The sequence below is a fragment of the Asterias amurensis genome, chromosome 10 (genome assembly GCF_032118995.1).
Source record: "Asterias amurensis chromosome 10, ASM3211899v1".
Classification (NCBI taxonomy): Eukaryota; Metazoa; Echinodermata; class Asteroidea; order Forcipulatida; family Asteriidae; genus Asterias; species Asterias amurensis.
Window position 1 is genome coordinate 19,157,921 of NC_092657.1, and position 19,697 is coordinate 19,177,617.

General features: G+C 38.7%; 1 pseudogene; it reads left to right on the top strand.

Moving 5' to 3' along the window:
- Positions 1-1,857: 1,857 nt before the first annotated feature.
- The window catches only part of LOC139942775 (uncharacterized), a 69,805-nt pseudogene continuing 51,965 nt past the window's right edge, over positions 1,858-19,697 (top strand).

Genomic DNA, 19,697 nt, shown 5'->3' on the forward strand with positions numbered 1-19,697 from the left:
AACCCGCAGCTCCCAAATGCAGACTGTGATACAGACCACTCCCTTGAGTGCAGCAAAGTAAAGCTTCAACCAAGGAGAGTTCATAGATCCAAGAAGGCAGGGCAGCCTCGCATTGACACGAACAAGACTCACAACTTTGAGATAGTGGAAGCGTTTGTCCAGGTCCATAAAGATGTCTTGCCAAGAGTACCCAATTTCGATGTCAGCGGAAGATGGGAACACCTCAGGGATGCTGTCTACAATGCCATTGGTTCGGCAAGAGGCTAATCAAGTTACCCGTTTGGTTCGAGGCTCATGCTGAGGAGATATCAACTCGCATAGAAAATAAGAGACGCGCTCTCTCTGCATACAAACACTCACCTTCTGTGAGAAACTTGCATGCACCACGGACCACGTGAAACCGAGTCAAGCAAACCGCAAGGCGATGCGCCATTGACTACTGTGCCCAACTCTGCTCTCAGATCCAGACCTCTGCTGCCACAGGAAATGTTAGAGGTATGTACGAGGGAATAAAGTAGGCCACCCGAAGATGACCGCTCCTCTAAAGTCAGTTACCGGTAAGGTCCTAAAGAACCCTGTGAAGCAGATGGATCGATTGGTGGAGCGCTACTCAGAGCTGTACTCCGGAGAGAACAATGTCAACACAGAAGTTCTGAACAACAAAGATTGCCCGTCCACTCTCCCCCGGAAAAGCTTCAGGAAAATATGGCATCCCCGAAGTCCTCAAGTGCGTAAAACGAATCCACATCAAGGATCTGCATGATATATTTTGCCATCGCATCATCTCTCTTCTTAGCATTGTGGGGAAACTCTTTGCTTGAGTTGTCCTAAAGAGACTTTGAATTCTTTGTGAAGAGTCTACCAAGAGTCTCAGTGTGGTTTCAAGCCAAACTGTCGACCATTGGCATGATATTATCCATCAGACATTTGCAAGAAAAAAGTAGGGAGTAGGGAAAGTCACCCTACATCGCCGTATAGACCTCACCAAGGACTTCTCCAAGATTGGTTGCCCTCCTGCTCTGCTTCGCATCGTAAAATCTTCTTTCAGGAGAACTTTACGGGGTTCATAGTCTCAGTGGCTCAACATCTGAACCCTTCGACCTCTGCAACAGTGTAAAGTAGGGCTGTGTCTGGCTCCAACCCTTTTGGCATTTTCTTCTCTGTTCTACCCAAGCATGCTCTTAGATCAGCCACAGAGGGCAGCTACCTTCGTACGAGGTCGGATGGAATCCTCTTGACCCCTCACATTTCGAAACAAAGTCCAGAGTTCGAACGAGATGCCTTAGAGATTTCCTGTTTGCAGACGACACAGCCATCTCTACACACACACACACACACACACCAGATGACCAACAGCAGCTCATGGATCGATGTAATGCGGTTTGCAAAGACTTTGGACTTACCATCAGTCTTACAAAAACGCAGGTAAGGGGCCAGGATGTTGATGAACCACTGTCTACCAGCATCACCAACCATGAGCTTGAGGCTGTCCATGAGTTTGTGTATCATGTCTCAACCATCTCCGACAATCTCTCGCTCGTATAAGTAGAACTCAACAGGCGTCTAAGGTATAGGAAAGACTACCACAACACTCTCCACGCTTACAAAGAGAGTAATGATGTAACAAAAAGCTTTCAGAGCATACCAAAGTCCAGCCTTAGAAGGTTCGTTTGGTGAAAACGCTCCTCTATACGGCAGTGAACCCCGTACCCATAGGCTCCCGTCAAGAGCATAGACTCGACGCCTCCCACATGCAACGCCTGAGGCGCATCCTCTGCATCTCCTGAAGAGACCACATACCAATAACACATTGCTTGATAGAGCAGCAAGTCTCCATGTTTACCCTCCTCGAGTATAATGCCTTGGCTGGGACATGTCACCAAGTGGAGGACGGACGTATCCCAAAAGACCTCCTGTATGGAGAGCTGGCATCAGGGAACGAAGAGGCCGTTCGGTAGACCCAAGCTGCGCTACAAAGACACTTCCAAGTGTGACCCCAAGTCACTTGCAACCAATACAACCACCTGTGAAGCAGTCACTGCAGACCGATGCGCCCGGAAGCAGGAGGTGCAGAGAGGTATTTCTCAGTTCGAGGAATACCTGTCGCAACGGGCAGATGAGGAATGACTCCAGAGGAAGGCCCAGCCTCAAGCAGTTAGGACAGCTTCATCTTTCACCTGCAGTTACTGCGGCAGAGACTGTCATTCCCGCATTGGACTCTACAGCCACACCATACGCTATTCCCTAACCAACATCCAATTCAAACAGCACAACTCCGTGGTTCTCAAAGATTGACGGATGCCTACTACTATTAATACAAAAAGTTTCATTTTTGACTCTCCGTGAGACTTTTTTGCAACATTTCCTTTGAAGTTTCCCATATGCGCTATTCAACATAATAATACACCCTATAACCTATATCAGGTAAGAGTCATTGTGTTTCATTGTGTTATTGTGTTTTGTTTTGGTTGATAGTATATTGTTTACGATATCATAATGACATCACGGTGTCTTATAGATCAGTGTCACGGTAATTATACCATATGAACTCAAACAGATTAGCATTTTGACGAAGCCACACGACATTAATTTTACTTTCAAACTTTGCGTTATTTGTGTAGTGTTGATGATGATGACGTCATAATGACATCACTATACTCACCATAAAATATATTATTTATTTTTTTCAAACTAATACTACCCTAATTGAATTCCTTGACCTTTAGAAACATAATTTTGGCAAGTAGAAATCCCATCGCATGGCATTTTCCTAGGCTTTATTACATAAAAAAAGGTTATGACGTCATAATGACGTAATTCAAGGTGATGCCATTCTTAGATTTTTTGGAGCATGACTTTTTTTAAATCTGTGGGTCAAATTGATACTTTGGTGAAAAAATGGTGCTTCTGTCCGCCCTGTCACGATCTTTTCCTTAATCCACCTTACTATATGGGCCATCCAGGCAGTCAAAACAAAAACTGATTGTTTTGTATATTCTCTTTTTCACGAAGCACTTATCTGCACCATTGAACGTGATCCAGAGTCTGGTTTTCGTTACCGTTGGGTAATTCCTGAACCTGATCCATGCCAGTGCGCTACGATACGTGTTGGTGGTCTGAATACCCGTACACCTTACAGACCCTTCGTGGTTACATACATGGATACATTCATCCACAGTGATGACTAACAGGAGATTCAAACATGGCTCAACTGCACGAGGAAGGTTGAAGGTAAACATCTTCAGTTGTTTCAATATAGCCCCCCTTTGAGAATTGTTGATTGCACTTGGTTTACAACCCTGAACCCTTGTTGACTTTTACTCCCAGTCTTACATAGACGATGTGACCTATGTTTACATTCAAACCGCCCTCTGTTGACAAAACACTATATACGTCATGTTTCGCCGGGCACTGAGATGCGTAGTCAAAGTGAGATTGCGTACACTTTCTAGCTGGCTGCCAAAACACAAAGGTTTTGCCCGGCGGTATGCGCGCGAATCATGTTGTGGTTTTCGTGTGACGTCAGAGGTCACATCGTCTATACATTCCACACTTGTATTTTACATGTTTTTATCAATGAATATAATCTTTCACTGCAAAAAAAAAACTCAGTTTGAGCCAAAAATATCGGCTCCTCTGTTCACAATAATGGCCAAAAACTTTTGACAAAAAGACATTGAGCCACTGGCCCAGTTTTGACTGGGAGCCATTCCTGGCTAAATGTGAGTTAAACAATAGTCATGGCTCATTTTGGTTTTTGTTGTTGTTGACAATTTTTTTTTTATATTAGCCATTGCATTTGTGAACAGTAGATACACGGACAGAGTCGGCGTTGAAAAAAGTGTTGGCTCCAAACCAGAAAGAAAATATTTCCTTCATGCTCCATCAGTACCGCCATGAACGAACTGAGGCATTCTTCTTCCCAGTGTTTTGTCCTGTACATTCTTATGTAAACAGTTATTAATAATATTCAAGAGTTAAGAATTTCAGAAATGACATGGTCCACATTTGTCACTGTATCGTTTAAACTTGTTCACAGTCGCCGACTGACTCAGCATGAGTTCGGTGAGTTCAGTCAGTATCATAACAAACTTTTCACATGCATACAACTTTAACGTACAAGATCCTGGGTGGAAGGTTAAACGATTTTATATCACTACCTGAATGGCAGAACATTGTTTCCCTGCTGATCTGCTCAAAACTAAAGAAGAATCTCTGTTTTTACTCGATACAAAACGATGGATTTTGTTCGTGTGCGCGAGTAGTCGGGACGTCGCATCCTACATGTGTAGTCTACGGTGTAGTCCACATTATAGTCTGGTCCCGCGCGTTTGTTTTGGACACAAAATGGCTTCTAATCGCAAGTTGTCGCAACTCTCCCAATATACGGCTCTGTGCAGGACAGTGAAACAGCGCCCTCAAGAGTCCGGAGGAGACGGCGAAGGCGACGGCGACGCGAAGTGTCGTCTTTGGAACACCATGCAGAACATCAACACCGGCTGTTGGAACCCTTAATTGATAATACTCCAAACATGAATAATTCACCAATACAAACTAAAGTGCAAATTTTAGCATGTGAACTGTTAGTGCAGCCCAGTTTAAATATAGAGACAAAGACTTGCAATGTATGGATTGGTTGTTCAGACTCTTTGGGGTTTCCCTACTATCAGGGTTGCCTACCATATTTTAAAGGCAGTAGACACTATTGGTAACTTCTCAAAATAATTATTAGCATAAAACCTTACCTGGTGACGAGTAATGGGGAGAGGTTGATATTATAGAACATTGTGAGAAACGGCTCCCCAGAAGTGACATAGTTTTCGAGAAAGAAGTCATTTTCCACGAATTTTATTTCGATACTTCAGATTTAGAATTTAAGGTCTCGAAATCAACCATCTCAAGGCACACAACATCGTGTGAAAAAGGTGTTTTTTCTTTCATTATTATTTCGCAGGTTCGACGACCAATTGAGCTTAAATTTTAAAAGGTTTGTGATTTTATGCATATGCTGAGATAAACCAGGTGAGAACACTTGTCTTGGACAATTACCAATAGTGTCCAGTGTGGACACTACGCTTGTCGGAACGATCTTTAAACAAGATGTCAGTCTCCTCTGATGATAAAAAGAGCAAGCTAGTCGAAACGTTGAGACCAGTTCAGAACTGACTCCGCGGCAGTACAGTTAATACGATCCTATAAGCTAAAGTCCAGGTCTATTTTCTATACCATCCGCCCTGGTGATAGATAAAAAGCAGGACAGCTCTTTTCAGAACTGAGAAGTCTCACGAAACCGATTATCTACTCCGCGGCAGTAGAATAAATGCAAGACAGGTCTCCAAGAACAAACTCTACCTGGCAAGTATGATACACACGTACATGGTGTTACCGCAAACCAAATATGTCAGAAAACGTAAGGAATGTTAAAAGAAATAGGTTTGCTCTTGGCCCATAATATCGTATAGCAACTTGTTTTAACAGAAACAGCATTTTTTCACATCCAGGGGAAGCGTCCGATGAGATTTACAAAAGAAACAATGTTGCAACTCGATGACACGTGGTGCAGGAGGTATATTTTTGTTCACCTATAAACTATAAGCATTGAATTCGCGTGACCTGACATCTAATGATGTCATGATAAAAACAACGAACGAAAACTATAGTAATGTCTCCGTTCTACAAACTGGAGTTAAATCAAACTTCATCTTGCACTGCTGTTCAACATATCTAGCCAATTTAATGCAAGTACTGATTTGTACTTTTTAGGTTGATATTCTTGTTGTTTTCTCTTGACAAACTTGACCGACGCCTTTGAATGTTTCTCTTTTTCAGTAAATGAAAGTGCGCCTTATTAATGTTGTAGTTTATTATTTATTGTATATGCTTGCGAAGGTAACAATGTTTTTTGATGGCTTTTTTATTTTAGAAAACAGATGCGGAAAGCTAACGTTGTTTGTAAAGTCAAAAGTTGCACTAATAGTTGCTAGCTCATAAATGACAATAACACAACATCCACACCGGCTGTTGGAACCCTTAATTGATAATACTCCAAACATGAATAATTCACCAATACAAACTAAAGTGCATATTTTAGCATGTGAACTGTTAGTGCAGCCCAGTTTAAATCTAGGGACGAAGCCTTGCAATGTGTGGATTGGTTGTTCAGACTCTATGTAATTGTTTGGGGTTTCCCTACTATCACATCAGGGTTGCCTACCACACCTTAAAGGCAGTGGACACTATTGGTAATTACTCAAAATAATTATTAGCATAAAACCTTACCTGGTGACGAATAATTCACCAATACAAACTAAAGTGCAAATTTTAGCATGTGAACTGTTAGTGCAGCCCAGTTTAAATCTAGGGACGAAGCCTCGCAAAGTGTGGATTGGTTTGTTTAGACTAACGTGATTGTTTGGGGTTTCCTTACTATCAGGGTTGCCTACACCACATATTAAAGCCATTGGACCCTTTCGGTAAACAGTGTTGTCCAAGGCCCACACTTTGTGTACCACAACTTGTATATCAAATAACAAACCTGTGAAAATTTTGGCTCAATCAGTCATCGGAGTCGGGAGAAAACAACGGAAAAACCCACCCTTGTTTCCGCGCGTTTCGCCGTGTCATGACATGTGCTTAAAATAAATCCGTCATTCTCGTTAACGAGAATTTATATTGTTTTGCTGTTTTCTCAAAAAGTAAAGCATTTCATTGAATAATATTTCAAGAGAAGTCTTTCACCATTGCCTCCTGTAAACCCTGTAAGTTATTTGTAAATTTGGGAACCCTTAATTGATAATACACTAAACATGAATAATTCACCAATACAAACTAAAGTGCAAATTTTACCATGTGAACTGTTAGTGCAGCCCAGTTTAAATCTAGGGACGAAGCCTTGCAATGTGTGGATTGGTTGTTCAGACTCTACGTAATTGTTTGGGGTTTCCCTACTATCACATCAGGGTTGCCTACCACACCTTGAAGGCAGTGGACACTATTGGTAATTACTCAAAATAATTATTAGCATAAAACCTTACCTGGTGACGAGTAATAGGGAGAGGTTGATAGTAGAGAACATTGTATGAAACGGCTCTCTCAGACGTGACATAGGTTTTGAAAAAGAAGTCATTTTCCATGTAGTTGATTTCGAGACCTCAGATTTAGAATTTGAGGTCTCGAAATCAACCATCTAAACGCACACAACTTCGTGTGACAAGGGTATTCGTTTCTTCTTTAATTATTATCTCGCAACTTCGACGACCAATTGAGCTTATTTTTACAGGTTTGTTATGTTATGCATATGTTGAGATAAACCAAGTGTAAACACTGATCTATGCCAATTACCAGTAGTGTCCAGTGAGGACAGTACGCCTGTCGGAATGATTTTTGAACAAGATGTCAGAAAACGTATGGAATATTAAAATAAATGGGTTTGGTTTTGGCCCTTAATATCGTATAGCAACTTTTTGCTTTTACAGAAACTGCACATTTCGCACATCCAAGGGGAATTGTCCGATGAGCTACAATAAAGAAATAACATGGCGACTCGATGACACGTGGTACATGAGGTATATTTTTGTTCACCTATAAACTATAAGCCTTGAATTCGCGTGACCTGACATCTAATGATGTCATAATAAAAACAACGAACGAAAACTATAATATGTCTCCGTTCTACAAACTGGAGTTAAATCAAACTTCATCTTGCACTGCTGTTCAACATAATTAGCCAATTTAATGCAAGTACTGATTTGTGTTTTTCAGGTTGATATTCTTGCTTGCTTTCCTCTTGACCGACGCCCTTGAAGGTTTCTCTTTTTCAGTAATTGAAAGTGCGCCTTGGTTGTAGTTTGTTATTTATTGTATAATGCTTGTGAAGATTGCAATGTTTTTTGATGGCCTTTATATTTATGAAAACAGATGTGGAAAGCTAACGTTGTTTGTAAAGTCAAAAGTTGCACCAATAGTTGCTAGCTCATAAATGACAATAACACATCAACACCGGCTGTTGGAACCCTTAATTGATAATACACTAAACATGAATAATTCACCAATACAAGCTAAAGTGCAAATTTTAGCATGTGAACTGTTAGTGCAGCCCAGTTTAAATCTAGGGACGAAGCCTTGCAATGTGTGGATTGGTTGTTCAGACTCTACGTAATTGTTTGGGGTTTCCCTACTATTACATCAGGGTTGCCTACCACATCTTGAAGGCAGTGGACACTATTGGTAATTACTCAAAATAATTATTAGCATAAAACCTTACCTGGTGACGAGTAATAGGGAGAGGTTGATAGTAGAGAACATTGTATGAAACGGCTCTCTCAGACGTGACATAGGTTTTGAAAAAGAAGTCATTTTCCATGAATTTGATTTCGAGACCTCAGATTTAGAATTTGAGGTCTCGAAATCAACCATCTAAACGCACACAACTTCGTGTGACAAGGGTATTCGTTTCTTCTTCAATTATTATCTCGCAACTTCGACGACCAATTGAGCTTATTTTTACAGGTTTGTTATGTTATGCATATGTTGAGATAAACCAAGTGTAAACAGTGATCTATGCCAATTACCAGTAGTGTCCAGTGAGGACAGTACGCCTGTCGGAATGATTTTTGAACAAGATGTCAGAAAACGTATGGAATATTAAAATAAATGGGTTGGTTTTGGCCCTTAATATCGTATAGCAACTTTTTGCTTTTACAGAAACTGCACATTTCGCACATCCAAGGGGAATTGTCCGATGAGCTACAATAAAGAAATAACATGGGGACTCGATGACACGTGGTACATGAGGTATATTTTTGTTCACCTATAAACTATAAGCCTTGAATTCGCGTGACCTGACATCTAATGATGTCATAATGAAAACAACGAACGAAAACTATAATAATGTCTCCGTTCTACAAACTGGAGTTAAATCAAACTTCATCTTGCACTGCTGTTCAACATAATTAGCCAATTTAATGCAAGTACTGATTTGTGTTTTTCAGGTTGATATTCTTGCTTGCTTTCCTCTTGACCGACGCCCTTGAAGGTTTCTCTTTTTCAGTAATTGAAAGTGCGCCTTGGTTGTAGTTTGTTATTTATTGTATAATGCTTGTGAAGATTGCAATGTTTTTTGATGGCCTTTATATTTATGAAAACAGATGTGGAAAGCTAACGTTGTTTGTAAAGTCAAAAGTTGCACCAATAGTTGCTAGCTCATAAATGACAATAACACATCAACACCGGCTGTTGGAACCCTTAATTGATAATACACTAAACATGAATAATTCACCAATACAAACTAAAGTGCAAATTTTAGCATGTGAACTGTTAGTGCAGCCCAGTTTAAATCTAGGGACGAAGCCTTGCAATGTGTGGATTGGTTGTTCAGACTCTACGTAATTGTTTGGGGTTTCCCTACTATCACATCAGGGTTGCCTACCACATCTTGAAGGCAGTGGACACTATTGGTAATTACTCAAAATAATTATTAGCATAAAACCTTACCTGGTGACGAATAATTCACCAATACAAACTAAAGTGCAAATTTTAGCATGTGAACTGTTAGTGCAGCCCAGTTTAAATCTAGGGACGAAGCCTCGCAAAGTGTGGATTGGTTTGTTTAGACTAACGTGATTGTTTGAGGTTTCCTTACTATCAGGGTTGCCTACACCACATATTAAAGCCATTGGACCCTTTCGGTAAACAGTGTTGTCCAAGGCCCACACTTTGTGTACCACAACTTGTATATCAAATAACAAACCTGTGAAAATTTAGGCTCAATCAGTCATCGGAGTCGGGAGAAAACAACGGAAAAACCCACCCTTGTTTCCGCGCGTTTAGCCGTGTCATGACATGTGCTTAAAATAAATCCGTCATTCTCGTTAACGAGAATTTATATTGTTTTGCTGTTTTCTCAAAAAGTAAAGCATTTCATTGAATAATATTTCAAGAGAAGTCTTTCACCATTGCCTTCTGTAAACCCTGTAAGTTATTTGTAAATTTGGGAACCCTTAATTGATAATACACTAAACATGAATAATTCACCAATACAAACTAAAGTGCAAATTTTAGCATGTGAACTGTTAGTGCAGCCCAGTTTAAATCTAGGGACGAAGCCTTGCAATGTGTGGATTGGTTGTTCAGACTCTACGTAATTGTTTGGGGTTTCCCTACTATCACATCAGGGTTGCCTACCACATCTTGAAGGCAGTGGACACTATTGGTAAATACTCAAAATAATTATTAGCATAAAACCTTACCTGGTGACGAGTAATAGGGAGAGGTTGATAGTAGAGAACATTATATGAAACGGCTCTCTCAGACGTGACATAGGTTTTGAAAAAGAAGTCATTTTCCATGAATTTGATTTCGAGACCTCAGATTTAGAATTTGAGGTCTCGAAATCAACCATCTAAACGCACACAACTTCGTGTGACAAGGGTATTCGTTTCTTCTTTAATTATTATCTCGCAACTTCGACGACCAATTGAGCTTATTTTTACAGGTTTGTTATGTTATGCATATGTTGAGATAAACCAAGTGTAAACACTGATCTATGCCAATTACCAGTAGTGTCCAGTGAGGATAGTACGCCTGTCGGAATGATTTTTGAACAAGATGTCAGAAAACGTATGGAATATTACATTAAATGGGTTTGGTTTTTGCCCTTAATATCGTATAGCAACTTTTTGCTTTTACAGAAACTGCACATTTCGCACATCCAAGGGGAATTGTCCGATGAGCTACAATAAAAAAATAACATGGCGACTCGATGACACGTGGTACATGAGGTATATTTTTGTTCACCTATAAACTATAAGCCTTGAATTCGCGTGACCTGACATCTAATGATGTCATAATGAAAACAACGAACGAAAACTATAACAATGTCTCCGTTCTACAAACTGGAGTTATATCAAACTTCATCTTGCACTGCTGTTCAACATAATTAGCCAATTTAATGCAAGTACTGATTTGTACTTTTTAGGTTGATATTCTTGTTGTTTTCTCTTGACAAACTTGACCGATGCCTTTGAATGTTTCTCTTTTTCAGTAATGAAAGTGCGCCTTATTAATGTTGTAGTTTATTATTTATTGTATATGCTTGCGAAGGTAACAATGTTTTTGATGGCTTTTATATTTTAGAAAACAGATGCGGAAAGCTAACGTTGTTTGTAAAGTCAAAAGTTGCACTAATAGTTGCTAGCTCATAAATGACAATAACACAACATCCACACCGGCTGTTGGAACCCTTAATTGATAATACTCCAAACATGAATAATTCACCAATACAAACTAAAGTGCATATTTTAGCATGTGAACTGTTAGTGCAGCCCAGTTTAAATCTAGGGACGAAGCCTTGCAATGTGTGGATTGGTTGTTCAGACTCTACGTAATTGTTTGGGGTTTCCCTACTATCACATCAGGGTTGCCTACCACATCTTGAAGGCAGTGGACACTATTGGTAATTACTCAAAATAATTATTAGCATAAAACCTTACCTGGTGACGAGTAATAGGGAGAGGTTGATAGTAGAGAACATTGTATGAAACGGCTCTCTCAGACGTGACATAGGTTTTGAAAAAGAAGTCATTTTCCATGAATTTGATTTCGAGACCTCAGATTTAGAATTTGAGGTCTCGAAATCAACCATCTAAACGCACACAACTTCGTGTGACAAGGGTATTCGTTTCTTCTTCAATTATTATCTCGCAACTTCGACGACCAATTGAGCTTATTTTTACAGGTTTGTTATGTTATGCATATGTTGAGATAAACCGAGTGTAAACAGTGATCTATGCCAATTACCAGTAGTGTCCAGTGAGGACAGTACGCCTGTCGGAATGATTTTTGAACAAGATGTCAGAAAACGTATGGAATATTAAAATAAATGGGTTGGTTTTGGCCCTTAATATCGTATAGCAACTTTTTGCTTTTACAGAAACTGCACATTTCGCACATCCAAGGGGAATTGTCCGATGAGCTACAATAAAGAAATAACATGGGGACTCGATGACACGTGGTACATGAGGTATATTTTTGTTCACCTATAAACTATAAGCCTTGAATTCGCGTGACCTGACATCTAATGATGTCATAATGAAAACAACGAAAGAAAACTATAATAATGTCTCCGTTCTACAAACTGGAGTTAAATCAAACTTCATCTTGCACTGCTGTTCAACATAATTAGCCAATTTAATGCATGTACTGATTTGTGTTTTTCAGGTTGATATTCTTGCTTGCTTTCCTCTTGACCGACGCCCTTGAAGGTTTCTCTTTTTCAGTAATTGAAAGTGCGCCTTGGTTGTAGTTTGTTATTTATTGTATAATGCTTGTGAAGATTGCAATGTTTTTTGATGGCCTTTATATTTATGAAAACAGATGTGGAAAGCTAACGTTGTTTGTAAAGTCAAAAGTTGCACCAATAGTTGCTAGCTCATAAATGACAATAACACATCAACACCGGCTGTTGGAACCCTTAATTGATAATACACTAAACATGAATAATTCACAAATACAAACTAAAGTGCAAATTTTAGCATGTGAACTGTTAGTGCAGCCCAGTTTAAATCTAGGGACGAAGCCTTGCAATGTGTGGATTGGTTGTTCAGACTCTACGTAATTGTTTGGGGTTTCCCTACTATCACATCAGGGTTGCCTACCACATCTTGAAGGCAGTGGACACTATTGGTAATTACTCAAAATAATTATTAGCATAAAACCTTACCTGGTGACGAGTAATAGGGAGAGGTTGATAGTAGAGAACATTATATGAAACGGCTCTCTCAGACGTGACATAGGTTTTGAAAAAGAAGTCATTTTCCATGAATTTGATTTCGAGACCTCAGATTTAGAATTTGAGGTCTCGAAATCAACCATCTAAACGCACACAACTTCGTGTGACAAGGGTATTCGTTTCTTCTTTAATTATTATCTCGCAACTTCGACGACCAATTGAGCTTATTTTTACAGGTTTGTTATGTTATGCATATGTTGAGATAAACCAAGTGTAAACACTGATCTATGCCAATTACCAGTAGTGTCCAGTGAGGACAGTACGCCTGTCGGAATGATTTTTGAACAAGATGTCAGAAAACGTATGGAATATTAAAATAAATGGGTTTGGTTTTGGCCCTTAATATCGTATAGCAACTTTTTGCTTTTACAGAAACTGCACATTTCGCACATCCAAGGGGAATTGTCCGATGAGCTACAATAACGAAATAACATGGGGACTCGATGACACGTGGTACATGAGGTATATTTTTGTTCACCTATAAACTATAAGCCTTGAAATCGCGTGACCTGACATCTAATGATGTCATAATGAAAACAACGAACGAAAACTATAATAATGTCTCCGTTCTACAAACTGGAGTTAAATCAAACTTCATCTTGCACTGCTGTTCAACATAATTAGCCAATTTAATGCAAGTACTGATTGGTGTTTTTCAGGTTGATATTCTTGCTTGCTTCCCTCTTTACCGACGCCCTTGAAGGTTTCTCTTTTTCAGTAATTGAAAGTGCGCCTTGGTTGTAGTTTGTTATTTATTGTATAATGCTTGTGAAGATTGCAATGTTTTTTGATGGCCTTTATATTTATGAAAACAGATGTGGAAAGCTAACGTTGTTTGTAAAGTCAAAAGTTGCACCAATAGTTGCTAGCTCATAAATGACAATAACACATCAACACCGGCTGTTGGAACCCTTAATTGATAATACACTAAACATGAATAATTCACAAATACAAACTAAAGTGCAAATTTTAGCATGTGAACTGTTAGTGCAGCCCAGTTTAAATCTAGGGACGAAGCCTTGCAATGTGTGGATTGGTTGTTCAGACTCTACGTAATTGTTTGGGGTTTCCCTACTATCACATCAGGGTTGCCTACCACATCTTGAAGGCAGTGGACACTATTGGTAATTACTCAAAATAATTATTAGCATAAAACCTTACCTGGTGACGAGTAATAGGGAGAGGTTGATAGTAGAGAACATTGTATGAAACTGCTCTCTCAGACGTGACATAGGTTTTGAAAAAGAAGTCATTTTCCATGAATTTGATTTCGAGACCTCAGATTTAGAATTTGAGGTCTCGAAATCAACCATCTAAACGCACACAACTTCGTGTGACAAGGGTATTCGTTTCTTCTTTAATTATTATCTCGCAACTTCGACGACCAATTGAGCTTATTTTTACAGGTTTGTTATGTTATGCATATGTTGAGATAAACCAAGTGTAAACACTGATCTATGCCTATTACCAGTAGTGTCCAGTGAGGACAGTACGCCTGTCGGAATGATTTTTGAACAAGATGTCAGAAAACGTATGGAATATTAAAATAAATGGGTTTGGTTTTGGCCCTTAATATCGTATAGCAACTTTTTGCTTTTACAGAAACTGCACATTTCGCACATCCAAGGGGAATTGTCCGATGAGCTACAAGAAAGAAAAAAACATGGCGACTCGATGACACGTGGTACATGAGGTATATTTTTGTTCACCTATAAACTATAAGCCTTGAATTCGCGTGACCTGACATCTAATCATGTAATGATGAAAACAACGAACGAAAACTATCCGTTCTACAAACTGGAGTTAAGTCAAACTTCAACATAATTAGCCAATTTAATGCAAGTACTGTTTCGTACTTTTTAGGTAGATATTCTTGCTTGTTTTCCACTTGACAAACTTGACCGACGCCTTTGAATGTTTCTCTTTTTTCAGTAATTGAAAGTGCGCCTTATTAATGTTGTAGTTTATTATTTATTGTATATGTTTGCGAAGGTAACAATGTTTTTTGATGGCTTTTATATTTAAGAAAACAGATGCGGAAAGCTAACGTTGTTTGTAAAGTCAAAAGTTGCACTAACACTTGCTAGCTCATCAATGACAATAACACAACATCAAGACCGGCCGTTGGAACCCTTAATTGATAATACACTAAACATGAATAATTCACCAATACAAACTGGAGTGCAAATTTTAGCATGTGAACTGTTAGTGCAGCCCAGTTTAAATCTAGGGACGAAGCCTTGCAATGTGTGGATTGGTTGTTCAGACTCTACGTAATTGTTTGGGGTTTCCCTACTATCACATCAGGGTTCCTACCACATCTTAAAGGCAGTGGACACTATTGGTTATTACTCAAAATAATTATTAGCATAAAACCTTACCTGGTGACGAATAATTCACCAATACAAACTAAAGTGCAAATTTAGCATGTGAACTGTTAGTGCAGCCCAGTTTTAATCTAGGGACGAAGCCTCGCAAAGTGTGTATTGGTTTGTTCAGACTAACGTGGTTGTTTGGGGTTTACTTACTATCAGGGTTGCCTACACCACATATTAAAGCCATTGGACCCTTTCGGTGAACAGTGTTGTCCAAGGCCCTCACTTTGTGTACCACAACTTCTATATCAAATAACAAACCTGTGGAAATTTAGGCTTAATCGGTCATCGGAGTAGGGAGAAAACAACGGAAAAACCCATCCCTGTTTCCGCGCGTTTCGCCGTGTCATGACATGTGCTTAAAATAAATCCGTCATTCTCGTTAACGAGAATTTATATTGTTTTGCTGTTTTCTCAAAAAGTAAAGAATTTCATGGAATATTATTTCAAGAGAAGTCTTTCACCACTGCCTTCTGTAAATCTTGGAAGTTATTTGTAAATCTGTGATTTATTTATTTATTATTATTATTTTTTTCTGAACCGATAGTGTCCAATGGCTTTAAAGGCAGCGGACACTATTGGTAATTACTCAAAATAATTATTAGCATAAAACCTTACCTGGTGACGAGTAATAGGGAGAGTTTGATAGTAAAGAACTTTGTGAAAAAGAAGTCGAGAAAGAAGTCATTTTCCATGAATTTGATTTCGAGACATCAGATATTTGAATAAGATGTCAGTCTCCTGACGATAACTAGAGCAAGCTAGTCGAATTGTTGAGACCAGTTCAGAACTGACTCCTCGGCAGTCAGTTAATACGATCCTATAAGCTAAAGTCCAGGTCTATTTTCTACACCATCCGCCCTGGTTATAGTTAAAAAGCAGGACAGCTGTTTTCAGAACTGAGAAGTCTCACGAAACCGATTATCTACTCAGCGGCAGTAGAATAAATGCAAGACAGGGCTCTAAGAACAAACTCTACCTGGCAAGTATGATACACACGTACATGGTGTTACCGCAAACCAAATATGTCAGAAAACGTAAGGAATATTAAAAGAAATAGGTTTGCTCTTGGCCCATAATATCGTATAGTAACTTGTTTTAACAGAAACAGCATTTTTTGTTCACATCCAGGGGAAGCGTCCGATGAGCTTTAAGAAAGAAACAAGGTTGAAACTCGATGACACGTGGTGCAGGAGGTATATTTTTGTTCACCTATAAACTGTAAGCCTTGAAATCGCGTGACCTGACATCTAATGATGTCATAATGAAAACAACGAACGAAAACTATAATAATGTCTCCGTTCTACAAACTGGAGTTGAATCAAACTGTATCTTGCTCTGCTGTTCAACATAATTAGACAATTTAATGCAAGTACTGATTTGTACTTTTCAAGTTTGTATTCTTGCTTGCTTTCCTCTTGACAACCTTGACCGACGCCTTTGAATGTTTCTCTTTTTCAGTAATTGAAAGTGCGCCTTGGTTGTAGTTTATTATTTATTGTATATGCTTGCGAAGATAGCAATGTTTTTTGTTGGCTTTTACATTTATGAAAACAGATGTGGAAAGCTAACGTTGTTTGTAAAGTCAAAAGTTGCACTAATAGTTGCTAGCTCATAAATGACAATAACACAACATCCACACCGGCTGTTGGAACCCTTAATTGATAATACTCCAAACATGAATAATTCACCAATACAGTTTAAATCTAGGGACGAAGCCTCGCAAAGTGTGGATTGGTTTGTTCAGACTAACGTGATTGTTTGGGGTTTCCTTACTATCAGGGTTGCCTACACCACATCTTAAAGTCATTGGACCCTTTCGGTAAACAGTGTTGTCCAAGGCCCACACTTTGTGTACCACACCTTTCATATCAAATAACAAACCTGTGAAAATTTAGGCTCAATCGGTCATCGGAGTCGGGAGAAAACAACGGAAAAAACCCACTCCTGCTTCCGCGCGTTTCGCCGTGTCATGACATGTGTTTAAAATAAATCCGTCATTCTCGTTAACGAGAATTTATATTGTTTTGCTGTTTTCTCATAAAGTAAATCATTTCATGGAATACTATTTCAAGAGAAGTCTTTCACCATTGCCTTCTGTAAACCCTGTAAGTTATTTGTAAATCTGTGATTTTTTTTTTTTTTTTTCTGAACCGAAAGGGTCCAATGGCTTTAAAGGCAGCGGACACTATTGGTAATTACTCAAAATATTTATAAGCATAAAACCTTACCTGGTGACGAGTTATAGGGAGAGGTTGATAGTAGAGAACTGTGTGAGAAACGGCTCCGTCAGAAATGACATAGTTTTCGAGAAAAAAGTCATTTTCCATGAATTTGATTTCGAGACCTCAGATTTAGAATTTGAGGTCTCGAAATCAACATCTAAACGCACACAACTTCGTGTGACAAGGGCGTTTTGTTTCTTTCAATATTATCTCGCAACTTTGACGACCAATTGAGCTTACATTTTTTACAGGTTTGTTATTTTATGCATATGTTGAGATAAACCAAGTGAAAACACTGATCTTTGACAATAACCAATAGTGTCAAGTGTGGACAATACGCTTGTCGGAACGATTTTTGAACAAGATAGAAAACGTATGGTATTCCATACGTTTTCTTACATCTTGTTCAAAAAAAGGGTTTGCTCTTGGTCCGTTAAATCGTATAGCAACTTTTTTTGCACATCTAGGGGAAGTGTCCGATGAGCTACAAGAAAGAAAACAAAACATGGCGACTCGATGACACGTGGAACAGGAGGTATATTTTTGTTTATCTGTACTAAGCATTGAATTCGCGTGACCTGACATCTAATGGTGTCATGGTGAAAAAAATGAACGAAAACTTAATAATAAGGTCTCCTTTCTACAAACTGGACTTAAATCCAACTTCATCTTGCACTGCTGTTCAACATAAATAGCTATCTTAATACAAGTACTGATTTGTACTTTTCAAGTTGATATGCTTGCGAAGATAACAATGGTTTTTGGTGGCTTTTATATTCATGAAAACATATGTGGAAAGCTTACAGTGTTTGTAAAGTCAAAAGTTGCACTAATAGTTGTTAGCTCATAAATGACAATAACACAACATCCACACCGGCTGTTGGAACCCTTAATTGATAATACTCCAAACATGAATAATTCACCAATACAAACTAAAGTGCAAATTTTAGCAGGTGAACTTTTAGTGCACCCCAGTTTAAACCTAGGGACGATGGCTTGAATCGTGTGGATTGATTGTTCAGACCCTATACGTCATTGTTTGGGGTTTTCTATATAATAGTTGCCTATACCAAATCTAAAACTGACATTTCTTAAGCACTACACGAGTATCTTCAGGTATATGGTTCTTTCGGAAAAACAAAAAACATTATAAAGAAAAACTTTACATGTAGTGGTTGTATTTGACAAACACTAATTGTTCGGTGTACAAACACATCAAATTTATTATAAAAACTTAACCCCTTTAATCCCAACACAAGGTGTTTTATAAAATGGGTGGGATTCGAACCTACAAGGTTTGCAATGCTGTGCAGATCTCTCACCACTGCTAGAGCAGATCTCTTACCATTAGACCACCGAACTCATGTGTCTTTGTTGTGCTCACCATACGAATATACTAACAAAGCCCCCTGCCAAATTAGGTCTTGAGGACTTTCTGGTCAATGAACCGTCGGCTGATCAATGGAGCGGAACAGCCAAATACAATGCTTTGTGCAATATACACAAAACTTGGGTCTGTTTATTGGTAGTTTTTAATTGTTATCAAAATGGGTATAAAAGGGGTATCTCTATAAGCAAACATTTGAGAAGGATTACAGACCTACACACTGATGTGAAAATGTTGACGAAATGATTGGTAGTTATTGGGATATGATTGTCTAATTTATTCAACTTCCGGGTTGAACCAATAATTGGGGTCAAATGGGGTCAAATTTTTGTAACAAATGTTGAATGTTGAATGCCCTTTTCGAGGATGTATAGATTCTAACAAATTCGTTGAGGCGTTTTAAGTTATTTTGAAATATTAAACTTTGAACAATGACGTCGTCATAACGTAACTAAGTTTCAATTTCATATGAGCTTCGGAAGAGGCTTTTGTCAGGGGACAATGGACGCTGAGAAGAAGATTTGTTAAGCAAACAAACATAACACTACACTAGACTTAACAAAAACAAGGTGTTCAGAATGTCGTTAAATTTTTGGTCGTAACACATCCCAGGTGAATACATGTAAGCTTCATTTTACCTTTGTGAAGTACGTAAAGCCCTTTCATATGATGTATAGATTGTAAAAAAATAGCTTATTTTGTTGAATAATATGAACTTGTGAAATATTGACGACTGTGGAAGAGACTAATTAGCCGAAAGGGAAAGGTATGTTGAAAACGCCTCGAACACAGACTATACATGTACATACAACTACATTAAGAATGATTAATACATACCTTGGACGGTTTCAAGTCTCTGATTGGTAAAAACCCGGTCACGTGTGAGAGTGTTAACGGTGGTATAAAGACCGGCTTTGGAAAAT